Source organism: Penaeus monodon, chromosome 31 (genome assembly GCF_015228065.2).
Source record: "Penaeus monodon isolate SGIC_2016 chromosome 31, NSTDA_Pmon_1, whole genome shotgun sequence".
Lineage (NCBI taxonomy): Eukaryota > Metazoa > Arthropoda > Malacostraca > Decapoda > Penaeidae > Penaeus > Penaeus monodon.
The window spans coordinates 33,244,956-33,245,764 of NC_051416.1; the positions used below are offsets into that span (position 1 = coordinate 33,244,956).

An 809-nucleotide genomic window follows, 5' to 3' on the forward strand; every position below is an offset into this window, starting at 1 on the left:
TAAAGTGCAATGTTAACAGGTCGCCAGGAATAACTGCATGAAGCGCTTATATTACATTACATCATCAACGGCGGCGAAGGTCAGTAGGTCAGTTTAATGTCCTAATGGACACCCCCACGCCATCTACACGGATTACAGTATTGGAATTTCTTCTAAATATCAAATTTGTTGGCTGGAAGAAGCACAGGATTCATTTCATAAACAAAGATTTGTGTTACAAAATCAATATGTTTATATGCTAAACAGAACTTCAATACTTGTATAATTTACACTACACGATGAATGCTGAATTATGGAGGGGAGACGTTGATATAGTCATTAACAAGCTACGTCTCACAATATCAGTAATAACATGCCAGTCGTGAAATATTCCATACGTCACTCAGTCTTATCTCTCCCCTAAAAAGATGTACGTGATCATTACTGGAAATCGCCTGCTGTTGCATGATTCACACTCCTTTACTGTTATTGACCCGACCTACTTGACAATACATGACGTTCAAGCTGCATCAAGTTATCGATGGGCTGGGCCATTTACAGTACTAAAGATTCTCGTCATTTCGACTTCGTTTTTCATCTGGTATGTTTGTTTTATTTAAAAAAAAACTCGGGGACATACCTTTTGATTATATTAACGAATTTTGATGTGATGTTCCTTATCTGCGAAGAAATGAATACTGACTGCGAAAAAATGCATTTTTTGGAGTCGGAAAAAACGGGATACAGTAATAATGTTAACAATGATCGTATGTGCTGCTTACATGAAGGTATCATAAAGAAACCGTAAAGCTGGTGCAACCTCAATGCCC

The 809-nt window shown here is 37.6% G+C and overlaps 1 protein-coding gene across 1 annotated transcript in view; it reads right to left on the bottom strand.

Annotated features, from left to right (window-relative positions):
- LOC119592960 overlaps positions 1 to 809 on the bottom strand; it is a 27,392-nt gene that overhangs the window by 22,439 nt on the left and 4,144 nt on the right.